Genomic DNA, 14,905 nt, shown 5'->3' on the forward strand with positions numbered 1-14,905 from the left:
ATATCCAAAATATGAGAAACCGAATCTTCGAAAATGGTCTCGGATTACGGCACGAGGCCGTCAGGTGGCAAGCAGAAACTTTTCTCTCCTTCTTCCATCACATTTATCTGTCCCCTTTGTGAGCCTACCTTGCGTTCTACCTTTCTCCTTCGTCCACCCTCCTCCTCCTCCTCCTCCTTCTCCTCCTCCTCCTTCTCCTCCTCCTCCTCCTCCTCATTCTCGTCCTCCTTCTCTTCTTCCTCCTCCACCATCACCCTCTATCCACCATCACCACCATCACCACCAACCTTGTTCCTTCTTCCCTTGGTTTCGCTGTTCTTTTCTCGGGAAGACGTTGTTAACGGCCGATGGAGGCCACCTGTTAGTCAATGTTCTCTCTTTCTCTCTTTCTCTCTCTGTCTCTGTCTCTGTCTTTGTCTCTTTTTCTTTCTCTTTCTCTTTCTCTTTCTCTTTCTCTTTCTCTTTCTCTTTCTCTTTCTCCTTCGCAGAATGTTCTCTTCGAAAGGGTGCCCGTTCGAAAGACGAACCGGGTATCGGATTAACGTTGAACTTACGATTTTCTTTCATATTTGAAAACATTCGATATCTCTTTTGGTAAATCTTCGATACTCCTTCACACTATATATTTATATATCTATATAACAAATGTACATCGATATAAAAAATAAAATCATATATCATCATGTCGATCATCTTTCCTATCAGATTATATTTCTTTTTCTTTTATTTCATATTAATTTTTATTATTATTATATTTAATCGTTTTATGTATATATTGTAATGACTTAATTGCCATATTATTATTATTATATTTAATCGTCTTATGTATACGTTATAATGACTCTATTATCTTATTATTATTATTATTATTATTATTATTATTATTATTATTATTATTATTATTGTATTTAATTGTTTTATATATACATAAATATGGTATCTGATAGATGTTCGTCTAGTTTCGTAAAGACAAAAGAAACAATTCTTTACACTTTTTTTCTCAGCAGATATTCGATACAATATTGTCGTCGTCATCGCCATCATCATCATCATAATCATCATTATCATCATCATCATCGTCGTCGTCGTCATCGTCGTTGTCGTTGTCGTCGTCGTTGGAGGGCTCCAAGGCAATGCTCCTCTTCGAAAACCCTTTCGCGATCGATTCACGTTTGCGACAGTCACAATGAGAGTGAGCTCGTAAATCAGACTACAATTGTCTCTAAAGAAAGAAAGAGAAAGAGAAAGAGAGAGAGAGAGAGAGAGAGAGAGAGAGAGATCGTTTTATCGGCATTTACAAGTGTAATATCGTCTTATAAATCATGCAAAAAGCGACGATCGTAAATTCCATTCTCGTACGAAGACGACGACGAGGACAACGACGACGAAGAAGACGACGAAGACGACGACGACGACGAGGACGAGGACGAGGACGAGGACGAGGACGACGATAGAAACTGGCAGGGTCTCGAGATAGTAGTCTCGTAAAAGATGGCCTGCCGATTGAACGACCGATCACCTTACTCTCGATCTCCGACGTAACGTCGATTATTCTACGAAGATTCGAATGATCTAAGAAGAGTAACGAGTGATTCATATATTCTTAATGTTAGAAGGATAGATAAAGATAGAGAGAGAGAGAAAGAGAGAATAATGAATGATATCGTTGGCGATGAATTAATTGAAGTAATAATATATCTACATTCGAAATGAATATTAAATTATGAATATAAATGAAATATATATATATATATATATATATATATATATATTTATTTATTGATTTTGGAAAGAATCGAACCACCTGTGCTTGCATCATCTCTTGTATTATTTATCTACTCGTTCCTTCTCATTCTACTTGGCGTTTTACTTGCGAGCGTCGAGTAAAACGTGTATACGTAGAGTATTCATCTCGTATTCTTGTTTACCTTTATTATATCCTCGGTATTGATCCGTCGAGAGGGAGTTTGGAAGAGTAAAATGGGTTGAAGCCTCTGTTCGGAAGGAACGTTGCAAGAGAGAGAGAGAGAGAGAGAGAGAGAGAGAGAGAGAGAGAGAGAGAGAAAGAAAGAGAGAGAGAGAGCGAGTTTACGAACTTTCAAGAGTTTCAAGTGTGCTTCTCAATACGCGAAGTTTGCGCAAACAGAAAGTTGGAGAAACGGATAATGTCGCGGATAAATCAAGGAAATTTGATAAATCAACAGCGGTAGAAGCTCCGTTAATTATGTCTTATATTCTCGTCTTTCCCTCTGGCATCGTCTGGTTTCACTTGCGGAACAATCGTTGAGCTTAGCCACCGAAAGAAGGACATTCGTTTTTTTTTCTTTCCTTTTTTTTCTTACGATCAATTCGACAAAATTTTAAATGGACCGACTATTCGTTCTTTTTTTTTTTAAAGTCTCGACACGAAATCAATTTCTACGAGACTTTCTGACTACTCCTGGATTTCGTCATCTCGAATTTCCAAACTCGATATCGATTCAAATTCAATTCGGAATAGATAGATGTGTAATTTTTTTTCTTTTTTTTCTTTTCTTTTTTTTTTTTTTTTTTTTTGAATGAACGTACAAGCGAGCCAAAAATTCCTAAGTTAGTGGATTATCCTTTCTCTTTTTTTTTTTTAAATCCGACAAGAAAAAGCAAAATAAAAATTAACCTGAAATGTCTTGAGATATATAACGAAAGAGATATTGAAAATCATTTGGAAACTTTTAACCAATCTCTTTCGTTTCTCGTAGTATGTATGTAACACAACAATGGGATCTAGTAGAATTGAAAATAAGATTGCAAACAGGATAGTTCGTTGGATGCTTTTCATCGTCGTTGTACTTGCTATTTCCTTTTCCTTCCTCGTTTATCTTTCTCTTTTCTTTTTTCCTTTCTTCCTTCTTTTCTCGTTTCGTAATATATTCGCTCGACATGTTAACTCAAACTCGTCGACGTCTTACGATGCATCATCTTGTTCCTCTTATTCTCGGATTCCTGGGGATGCTAAAAAATGAAAGAGAATGAATCGGAAAAAAGAGCGTGTCGAAAAAGAAGAAAAAAAAAGAGAAATAAAAGAGAGAAAGAGAGAGAAGTGAGAACTTATGACGATGTCGTAATGTAACGGAGACGATATCACGTGTGCCATTTTAACGGTTCCGGGATAGATACTGGAAGTATGTCGAATACAAATTGAAGCGTCAAGTAAGACGAGGAAAGAATATTTCCATGGAAATGATTACAAACATATCGGATAATAACAAACGCGTTAGCGCGATAATAATCATTTCGATCGATTTCTTTCATCTACCATGTAGAAATAATCAAAACATTACGCGTTCTTTCTTTATTTACATCCTCTTCGAAATGTATACATATACACACATTATATATATATAAGTATGTTTAGTACGTCCTCTTTGTTTCGTCGAGAGGACGAACAACCTTCGAAACACAGTCGCCATGATACTTTCGTCATTTACGCACCAGCGTGCCAGCAATGTCGATCGAGCAGCACAAGCGTCCAGACACATTTCCAAATTTTTAATATTTCAACCATCGTTGTCGTAGATTTTTCATATCAATTAGACGAAGGACCAAGCCAGGAATAACAGGTAATGCAAATTCTATTTGTTCTTGTACGTTATTCATGATTATTTTAGTATTTAAGTCTTCCGTTGGTAGATACTCGTAACAACGAAACACACGATTTTGCGATATTACGACTCGTTACATTTCATGTAATATTTAATAGGAAATCTGATTATACAACGATTTCGACAAGCGTATAACGTAGTTTAAGTTAGTTGCGTATTTATTAATTACGATATATATATGTGTGTGTGTGTGTGTGTATACCATATTATATCCACAATTTATTTATACATACGTTTGCGAGCCGAGTCGAGCCGAGCCGAGCCGAGCCGAGCAGATCCGATCTTATTCGGCCCTATTCGGTCCTATTTCTTCCTAATTTATCTTTTTCGATCCTTTTCTACCTTGTTCGATTTTATTCAATCCCATCCGACCTTATTTGATCCTATTCGATCCTTTCGATCCTATTCAGTCCTTTGTTATCCTGTCCCGTTCCCAAGTTTCCTATATTTCTACCTGCCCTAACTTTTTGCTTGAGCGATGATAAATATCAGAACGTAGATGGTTAATAAAAAAATGTTACATATATATTTTTCATTTTTTTTTTCTTTCTTTTGCGTAAAATAATACGTCGTCATAAAAATTATAGGCTTCCATTAAAAAAACGAAGCCGATCTTGAAATAATCTTGAAAACATCCACCGAATCAGAAATAAACAATGCTATTATTATATTCGTCTCTTCTAAATCAAACAACTCGTTCTCGAAACTTTCCTCAAGAAAAATTCGTCTTTCTCGAAATATTTAAACGTATCAATTGAAATAACATAACATTTTATATATACGAATACGTATGAGTTAATGTATTAGCGATCGCAAGGGCGTTACGTCATCTTCGTCACCTTTATTATCGACGAATTGTTTTTTTTTTTTTTTATCTATACCACGATCGACATCTTTCTTCGCCGTAATCAACGCGAATAACGACGAAATGAATTCCATTGAATTATTATTTTTGTCCTAAGCGTTCCATATTTCTTTTCTTTTCTTTTCCTTTCTTTTCTTTTCTTTGAACAAGTACGGAGTTTTCAGTTTTCTTTTTTCTTTTTTTTCCCTCGCTCGTTCGAAGAAAAAGGTTCAATCGAGTTCACCGCGATGCATTTCGCCTTCCACCCTCTCTCTCTCTCCCCCCACTTCAACCCATCCCCTTCCCCTCTCCTACAACCTGCAACCCTCTTTCCCGTCTTTCTCATATCGCGAAATATTCCTACGGTCGTGTATCTTTACAGTCGGAAGAACTTCTGACCCACTTTCCTTTATGGCGCCATTCCATAAAACTTTCGTATAAATTGCATTTAGTAAACGTTGGTCGAGCCGACGTTCTTAGTATCCTAGTTCCCATCGCATAACGAACCTCGATCGAGCTTCTCGATCGGAGCTTTCGATCGAGTTACGATGTTGATATACGAAAGGGTTGGGAAATATAACTATATCTATACAAATTGTATTATATAGATGTATAATATGTGCAGGTATATGTATATTTATGCATAGATATATATTGATATTATTCGACGATCGAACAGAAGAAGAAAACTAAATCCCAAGTCTTATCGGGTTATTTGAAAAATAAAATCTGGAAATGTCGCAAACGCAACTATTTATAATGCGGTTTGTTTTAATGAACGATTCTCCAACGTACAAGGTTATATCGTCATGTATATGTTTATTTATGTGTATATATATATATGTGTGTGTGTGTACCGACCGAAACTCAGCGAAAAGCTCCGAGCGTGATAACACCAATACGATAGTGCCCCGCAGCGGCAAGCTTCGAAACTAATCATTTAAATCACCGCTCTCTCTCTCTCTTCTCTCTCTCTCTCTCTCTCTCTCTGTCATCCCCTTCTCTATGATTCTTTTTCATCGACTTTCCATTATCACAAAAATATCGTGTTAACCAATTATCTATTCTCTCTTTCACGATTCCTCTCATCGAAAAAATATCCCCGTCGAAAGTTTCATGCGAAACGTGAGAATACATTTTTAGTATCTTTCCATTTAAACTTTCTCTCTTGCTCTTTCTCTTTATCTTTCTTTCTTTCTTTCTTTCTTACCTTCTTTCTTACCTTCCTTTTTCTCCTTTTCTCGAATGTATATTCACGTTGCATATAAACGACTTTTTATCGCGGAGAGAACTTTAAGACTGCGATATCCAATTTGTTTTTTTTTCTTCCTTTTTCTTTTTCTCTTTGTTTTGCTTCTTCCTCTTCTTTTTATTCTTCTTATTCTTATTCCTCCTCTTCTTCTTCTTTACACCCTCGCCCGCTCTTATCTACATATCTCGTCGGTTTATTTCGTATTTCTCGTATCCTTGTAACAGGCTTAATACGCGCTACAATGCCGGGAGAGGGCTACTACTGCATGCGCAGAAACCAAGCACATAAGCAGTTTCAGTAGGGGCCAACTAGTTGCTGTATCTACAACTCGAAAGCTCATTTCGAATGGGAGAGAGAGTTCGAAAGTTTTAATTTCTTCGGTTTACGGTAGGTTTTATGAGGCATCGAAATGCAGCCGCTATACCTGCCGGAACGAGCACTTCTACGAGTATACAAGAGGGTTGAGGCGAGAGAGGTAGGAGGGTGGGAGAGAGAAAGAGAGAGGGAGAGAGAAAGAGAGAGACAGAGAGAGAGAGAGAGAGAGAGAGATTGAGCAAGTGGAGAAGGGTAGAAGAGAGGGTAGTGAAACTAGGAAAGTCCGTGGAAAGCCTGCTTACTTCACTGTTTACTTATCCTCCTCCTTTTCCTCCTCCTACTTCTCCATCACTCGCGGAATTCTCTCTGATTATCGAAGCAACTTTGAGATTTCTTCGAGTGTGTAACGTAAGGTTCGAATTTTACAAGTATATATGTAATTGATCGATCGTTAGGCTCGACGCATACATACTCTCGTGGTCGTAAAAAAAAAATGTAATCTTCTAATTTAGACCGTGTTAAACGATCAAGTTCAAGCTCTTATCCACTGTTTATTGCATTTTTATTTATTTATTTATTTTTTGTTTTTTTAATTTTTCTTTTTATATTTTTTTCTGCCTTCCTCTCTCCTCTCCCACCCACCCTACCCCGCACCACCCGTCGAAGATTAATGAACGACGTTACACTTACACGCATATATAGACAGATAGCATCACACATGCATCTGTTCTTCACGTTCGCTTTGGACCACGGCTCAGCCAATCGAGATACACGACCAAAGGGGTGTTATGTGGTCGGCGCGCAGGTGTAACGGCCTCGTAAATCAAGCCGATGCTAAATTCCGGCCATTCCGAAGCAGTAAAATGACAGGCCGCAATAATAGAGAAAGCCGCGGACGCTCTTATTGGACTGGGAGCAATAAAATCTGAAATGGTAATTCGCGAACGAATTCTCTATGATGATGATGATGATGATGATAGTTTGTCGAAGAAAGGAATCCGCGATTACTGTCACTTTTAACATCTAACTTGTTCCTTTCTTCCTTCTCTCTCCTTTTTTTTTTCTTCTTCACTTTGATCATGCAAAACGTACGAGTATTTTCATTCGATACGATGGAAAGAAGTAATCCGAAGAAAAAGAAAAAAAGAGAGAGAGAGGAAGAAGAAGAAGAAGAAAAAAAAAAATAACCTGTAGCCGGGTAAAAAAAACGATGACGATGTTAAGTAAACACGAATGTGGTTCTTGTCCGCTTCCTATGTTTTATGTATACATTGTATGTATGTATGGATGGATGTATGTATGTATATAGATGCGTCGTATACGTAGGTACGTAGAAAGCAACATTATATACTCAGCGACGATTCGACGAGAGGAAATACCAGAACGAGATGCTAAAATGTATTCATGGAAAATGTATAGGGATTAATAATCGTAAAAGTCTATATCCTTGAAGAGCGATAAAACCGTAGGCAATATTCTTTCGTAGTTTCCATACCCCTCGAGCTTTGCACTTTTTGCCCCTTTCGCATCATCGAACTACCACTCTACCTCCCCAACCTCTAGACTCTCTCTCTCTCTCTCTATTTTTCTCTATTTATTTATCTATATATATATATATATATATATATATATATATATATATATTTATTAATCTTTTTTTTACTTTCGCCAATGAAACCTCATTTCACACATTCAAATCATTTTTTGATATATCATCATCCAATTTTTTTTCTTTCCCTTCCTTCCTTTTTTCTTTCTTTTTCTTTTCTTTTTCTTTTTTTCTTTTTTCATCCTTTCCTTTTTCTTATTATATTCCAACGCAAAAAGCCTTTGAGAATAGGATCCGTATTCGTATTCGTCGATTATTATTATTTATTTATTTGAATATTTCATTTCCTTCTTATTGAATTGAATAATCGATGATACAGGTAAGTACCAACATACTATATTTGTATTTTTGAATCGTACGAATCGGATAGAATTAAAAGTAGTGAAAAGAGATAAGAGTGAGTTGAGTGGGTTGAGGGTGGGAAAGGGAAGGGAGGATGAGGGAAGAGGTAAAAGACAAAGGCAAAGTTTTATAAGAAGAGGGGAGTGGGGTTGGGGGAGGTGGAATAAGAGTAGGGAGAACGAACAAAGTATTAATTAGAGTTTTCCTTTGAAAAAACTTGATGGATACAAAACGTAATAACGACTGTAGTTGGGGGAGAGGGGGAGGAGGGGGAGGGAGGTTCTTTATGCGGGGAAGTAGAATTTTATTAAAGCGCAAGTACCACGATACGTTCGTACGTATATATCCATACGTACTTAGATACACATGTATGTACTTACATAGTTACATAGATACATACATACATACGTAGATGTATATATATATACATATATATATATATACATGCGTAAGTAGTTAAGTACATGAACGGTACGATCTTATGTAGATACTTACGTTCACGTATAATACTCGCAACACACACGTTTACGGACAAAAGAGGACAAAGATAAAAGACTACTTCTTTCCCTCCATCTTTCCTTCCCACTCGGAAACATCCCCTCTTGAAGTTTCTTCTCCCTTTCGTCGTATTTTCAATCCCTTCGTTTCTCCTTTTTCTTCTTATTCTTTTTCGTCTATTTCTTCTTCTTCTTCTTCTTCTTCTTCTACTTCTTCTTCTTCTACTTTTTCTTCTTCTACTTCTTCTTCACGCTCGTAACTTTACATTCAACGTCATCCATCTTTGTCTTCACGTTCTTCTCTTCCTCTTTTTAAGCTTTTTCCATTTTTGTTTCTTCTTCTTCTTCTTCTTCTTTTTCTTCTTCTTCTTCTTACAAGTCTTCTTTTTTCTTTTGCAATTTAAAAAGAATTTATTTGTTTGTTCTTCCATTAACTTTCTTTTAAAAGATTAAGATCTATAGCCGGTATATTGATCTTTCCATTCCAATATGGGCTATTATCTAACTTCGATCTAGGTAGAATATTTGAAGAAAACTCGATATGGTTTATCAGATTATTTCGTATTATTTTTAGATTTCACGATTGGTTCGCTTTTTTTATGAGCTTTCTCTCTCTCTCCCTCTCTCTCTCTCTCTCTCTCTTTCTCTCTCTCCCACCCTCTCTTTCTGTCTTCCTCTATAGCTTGACAAAATAAGGGAGATTTACAACAACCAACCTATCTATGTTTTTAAATTTTTATAGACGCGTGCGCACGTATTCGTGGGATAGATGAAACGTTTCAGTACTCCTAAGTTCAAGGAAAGACGATTACGAACGATAAATATCTTTCTTTTCATGGACGTAAATTCAAGAGATAAAAATATACAGAGAGAGAGAGAGAGAAAAGAAGAGAAAGAGGATGAAAAAGAGGGTTAGAGAGTGAGGAAAGACATCGAGGGAGGTGGCGCAGGTGGCGAAGGAAGTAATCATCGCGGTGGTGTCTCTTGTTTCTCCTCTCGCTTGGAGGCCGCCTTGTCCTCCTTCTCGGCAGCGTTTGGGGTGGCTACCCGGGGGAATCAATAACCGAGAAGAGAACGCGACGCGCCGGTGGGGAGTAGAGCTAGGTAGTCGTATAATGTTCGAGAGTGGGGGTGGCACCGCCCACGGCACGCGACCAGCACGCGACCACGTCGAGCAAGCAACCCCTTCCAATGGCCTCCCTTCCACAACGTAGCAGCCCGTACAACGACGACGACGACGACGACGACGACGACGACGACGAGGACGTCGACGGGGACGACGTCGACGACGATGAGAGGAACGATGAGAGAGAGAGAGAGATAGAGAGAAAGAGAGAGAGAAAGAGAGAGAGATAGAAAGATTCTCGTTCAAACCACCCTCAGGACACCATCACCGGAATCTCGTCTGTTGGACCCTAGTCTTTTTAACGTTAGATACGTACAATCCTTTTTTTTTCTTCTTTTTACCCTTACATTGTATTTTCCTCTCCGATTGATCGACCGATTCAATCGTCTGGAATATAATAATATCCCCTGACGACAATCAAAATACATTATAATTCATGTAAAAATTTTTTGTGGTTTCCCCTGATCTTTTTTTTTCTTCTTTTTTTCTCTTTTACACGTTATTTGAAATAATCCTATTGGCGTGTGATTCGATAGCATCGATCGATCGGTAAAGTGGTTGCATTATCGAGTACCGTTCGAGTGCATGTATGTACTTAACGCACGAGGGAAAGTGAAAGAAAGAGAGTGAAACGGAAAGAGGGAGGAGGAAAGGAAGAAAGGATAGAAGGAAGGAAGGAAGTAAGGAAGGAAGGAAGGAAGGAAGGAAGGAAATGTTTGAGAGGAAGCGTAGTGAAACAGCTCAGAGAGAAAGAGAAAGAGAGAGAGAGAGATAGAAAGAGAGAAAGAGAGAGAGAAAGCAGGGAGGGAATCGATAACAGCGTGGCACGCGCCAAGCAATCCCTCCTCAACCCTCTTAACCGCTTCATCCCTCGCTCATTCTCCCTTTACCACTTGCTGCTCACCACGCCCGACCCTGATTCCTGCCGCCGTGGCTTTCCTAAGGGTTGTAAACCTTCTAAGGTGGACCATCCTGATCCGTAACACAACCATTAAGGACCCTTCGACGCCCTGATCTCTCCTTTCCTTCCTGCTTCGTGGCTTCTCGACTCGAGTCCATTTTATTCTCTTTCTCTCTCTCTCTCTCTCTCTCTCTCTCTCTCTTTCTCTTTACTTACTTGCTTCTACTTCTTTACGAAACGAACCAAGCCGAAGGCGATGCTTCACGCTTTTAAATCATCTTCTTAAGCTTCAACAGGCTGTTCCTTTGACTCTACCTATATTTTTTCTTTTCTTTCTCTCTCTCTCTCTTTCTTTCCTCTCTTTTCATTTTTTTTCCTTTTTTTTTTTTTAAATCCTTTCTATCCTTTTTCCTCGTCCATTTTTATCTCATGAATTTAAGAGAAAAAAAAAAAAGCAGAAAGAAATAAATAAGAAGAACACCATTTGAGGATCGTACGCAAGATTTATCTTTGATTATGAGATCGTTCCTTTCGACGATAATGTCTTTCATTCACAGAAAAAAGATAAAAAAAAGAAAATGACGAAAGAGATAGGAGACGTTACTGTAACGATAAAGTATCAATGCAAAAGTGTGTTTATGGCAACTGTATCTTAAACCGTATAAGAGCTTAAAACCACGATGACACTCACGAATTCAATGACACCACAATCGAGCGCGGATAGAGTACTCCTAGATTTAACGAGGCTTCAAATTCACTCGCTCGTCGGTATGATTCTCTTACGTAAGTTAAGTGGTCGTGTCTCTGTCTCTGTCTCTGTCTCTCCCATCACCCCCTATAAATATCACGTTTTTATCGATGTCTATAATATTTTTTTTTTAATTTATTATTTTTTATACTTCTTTACTTATTTCTTATTACTTATATATTTTTATATTACCAGTATCAAACGGAAAAGAAAAAAAAAGATCAAATTTGTCTTGCAATCATTCGGAATTTTTATTAATCATCTCTTTCTTTGTTTCTTCCTTCTTTTTTTTTTTTTTTTTATTTCGTTCCATTTCGAAGAAGAGAGAAGAAAGGAAGGAAGGAAGGAAGGATGGAACGAAGGAACGAAAGAAAGGTCCGTTCGAAGATGAGAGACTCGCTTTTAAAATGTAATTGAAATATGAATATATCGCGCATCGAAACTCGCGACTTTGTCTCTCTCTCTCTCTCTCTCTCTCTATCTATCTGCCCTACCCTCTTGCCCTTTCAAAAACTTTCCCTCCGGCGTATTTTTATTCCAGCTCCATAACCCATCGCGCGCTCTCTCCGGTCCGCTCTGTATTCTCGCGGATCAAAGGGCGACCTTTAGGGACGACGAATGTAATTGAAAACGCGATTGAAATGGCTCGTAATTCTTCCCGAGGCTTTTCATGCCCCGGAATATATGTTATGTATGTATATATGTATATATGTATAATGTGTATGTATGTATGTATGTATGTATGATATGTATGTATGTATGTTATCCCACGCTGCACAAATCGCGTCAATACGATGTGCGCGTGCGCTCGCGCGCGCGAGCGAGCGAGCGAGCGTGCTAGCAAACCACCCTTTTCATTTTGATTATCGTATCGCGGAAATATATTCCCAGAACTCGAATCCGATTTTCATGATCTCGAAAGACTCAAAAGAGGTGGATATAGAGATAGAGATAAAGAAAAAGAGAAAGGGAAAGAGAGAGGACAGAGAGAAAGAGAGAGATAACATCTTGATACGTACTCCATTATTTTTCATATTACACGACCGATTACATCTATCGAAGTAACGTTTTTTGATACATTAAAAGATCCTTTTGAATTATCAAATAAATGGTTGTATCGGTAGTATTAAAAAAAGAACGTTCGATCTGTACTTTTAGCAAGGATTATTCTTAAAGACGATTAGATTCCCTTTCACCCTTACAAGAAAAAAAAAGAAAAGAAAAGAAAAAAGAAAAGAAAGAAAGGAAAGGGAAATGACAAAGAAAAATCTTTTCGTTTAGATATAAGTAACGTTCTTGTATACCTATATACAGGCTCTTAATATCTGTCCACATATATACATACATATTTATAAAAAAAAAATATATATATATACACACGCGCGTGCACACACACATACATAGTATATCTATCTTTCATCATTTGGTATCTCAACGATTCGATATCTCGCCTAAGTTGTCACACACGTAAACACGATAACGTCTCTTCTTTGGCGATGAACCCCATGTCATAAGGAGCGATCGATAGCCGCGAAAGCTTTACAGAAGAAAGAGAGAAGGAGAGGATGAGATGGAGGAATGAGGAGGAGTCGATAGTAAAGGACAAAGCGAAAGATAGAAAGAGAGCAAAGAGCTTTTTCAGTGGAGCTTGCAACTCGAGTTCCTCTCTCTTTTCTCGCGGTGGGGATGGAAAAGAAAGGCAACGGAGGAGAAAGGGGAGAGGGTGGGCAAGGAAGAAGGAAGGGGTAAAGGGGGTAGAAATAGGGGGGAGGAGGAGGATGAGGAGAGGGAAGAAGAGGAGAGGAGGACTGAAGGGGAGGGACGAAAGAGAGGAGGAGACAGGTGCGTTGGGAGACAAGGCTACTCCTCTCTCAGCCCCATTCTCTCTTTCTCTCTCTCTCTCTCTCTCGTTCTCTCTCTTTCTATCTCTTTCTCTGTTCACTCTTACCCCCTCCATCTCCAACTCACCCTCCCGTTTTCACAGATTCACGCACACGTCCTCGAACTTTTATACCATCCTCCATCTTTTTCGGTCGGTCGTTCGGAAAAAAAAAGAGAAAGAGAAAAGAGAGAAAAAAAGAGAGAAAAAAGGAAAAAGAAGAAAAAGATGGAAAAAAGAATGGGAGGAAGATAGAGGAAGAAAAAACTGTGTGCCCCTATTATTTTTCCTTCGCAATAACGCGATAAACGCGAACGTTTCATTTCTATGTGGCAATTATTATTAAAAGGAAAGAGGAGAAAAGAAAGAGAGAAAAAAGAAGGGAACGAAGGAAAGAAAGAAAAAAGAAACATTCGACGAGATAATATTAATCGATCTAAAAGATATAAGAAGAGGGGGAAACGATTAAAGCGTCAGGATGATTACTCTCGGGAAATAGATGATATCGGATATAATTATAATAGATTAGATAAATTATAGATATTAATATTAATACTATATAAGTCTGAATGTGAAAGGTTTCGGTAGTGTTAGTGCCAGTAATCGAAGGAGATCAAAGTGTTTGTGGATATGTCACTTTTTGGAAAGTAGTCGTTATGACGAAGAAGCTTGAGAGAGGTAGACGAATGTATTCTTCTCCTTCTCCTCTACCTCCCTCTCTCTCTCTCCCTCTCTCTCTCTCTCTCTCTTTCTCTCTTTATCTGTATCTCTCTATCTCTCTTCCTTCTCTAAATCACGTTTATAAGGGAGGTGGATGGCGCACGCCGCCTTGCGCCTGCCTTGGCAAGGGGGCAGCGCGGTTGCAATAGCGGCCGCGGAGTCGGGTCGTTCCGCGACAGAAAGAAAGAGAGAGACGACAAGAGGAGGAGAAGGAGGAGGAGGAGGAAGAGGAAGAGGTGGAGGAGAGAGTGCCCGAGAAAGAGAAGGAAGGAGGAGGGAGGCCTGGGAGTCGGCGGAACTCGCGGATATTGATTCCCGTGGGATATGCGCGCGCTCAACGAGACTCGGAAGTCTCGACGTATGTGCACTGCTTTTGCTACAGTATACATACACATAGATGTGTGTCGTATATGTGTATGATATATATATATATATATATATATATATATATATATATTCATTCGACTGCTCACCTTTGAAGATTTCTATAGGATGATGGTTGCATGTGTGGATGTCTAAGAAATTGAATCGCGTGATAAATCTATATATAATATATATATATATATATATATATATATATATATATGTATACACACACACACACGGACGGTATGTACAAGTACATAAACGAGAAACGATAAGAAAGCTCGTAAGAAGGTAAAATAATTTTTCCGTGTTCCTTTTAATAACATATCGATCGATGCGATCGCTGGTTTTATCTTCACGAGTTAATTTAAACGACTATTAGGTTATAAGGGAAAAACTTGATTGATATCGTGCATACATATCTATTTTGTTTAGCGTTTTGCCTACTACACGTTTCTACTGTATATATAGATATATATCCATGTACACATACATATATATATATACACGTATATACACACATTTCTCTCGTTCTCACCCCTTCCAACAACGATTCACGAAGGACGTTGAACCTGCCGCCTCGACTACCACCCCACGTAAGGCACGCGAGAGGGAGGGAAGAGAACGTCTTGTTTCGGTGTAACGCTTCCTCTTTTGGGCACTAA

This window comes from Vespula vulgaris, chromosome 5 (genome assembly GCF_905475345.1).
Source record: "Vespula vulgaris chromosome 5, iyVesVulg1.1, whole genome shotgun sequence".
NCBI lineage: Eukaryota > Metazoa > Arthropoda > Insecta > Hymenoptera > Vespidae > Vespula > Vespula vulgaris.